The following is a 207-nucleotide window of genomic DNA, read 5'->3' as shown; positions in this document are numbered from 1 at the left end:
CGCTGGCCATGGGGACACCGCCCGACAGCCTCTCAGGCAGTGAAGCCAGCCTCTGCCGTCCTTCGGGCCATGACGCAATCCCCGCCCCAGCACCGGCCCCGAGACGCCATAAACCCCGAGGCCCAGGTCACGTGGTTACTAAAGACCGGGCACTGGTGGCTCCGTCAGCGCAGCCCGCCTGGTCCCCAAAGCCGGGGGCAGGGGCCA

General features: G+C 70.0%; 2 protein-coding genes across 2 annotated transcripts in view; both read right to left on the bottom strand.

The window, feature by feature from the left end:
* The window catches only part of PARVB (parvin, beta), a 44303-nt gene that overhangs the window by 1608 nt on the left and 42488 nt on the right, over nucleotides 1–207 (bottom strand). The gene's annotated exons all lie outside the window — the stretch shown is intronic.
* Nucleotides 1–207, bottom strand: part of PARVG (parvin, gamma) — a 44372-nt gene that overhangs the window by 29148 nt on the left and 15017 nt on the right. The window lies entirely within an intron of this gene.

The sequence above is a fragment of the Myotis brandtii genome, unplaced genomic scaffold (genome assembly GCF_000412655.1).
Source record: "Myotis brandtii unplaced genomic scaffold, ASM41265v1 scaffold138, whole genome shotgun sequence".
NCBI lineage: Eukaryota > Metazoa > Chordata > Mammalia > Chiroptera > Vespertilionidae > Myotis > Myotis brandtii.
This window is presented reverse-complemented; position numbering and strand designations above follow the sequence as displayed.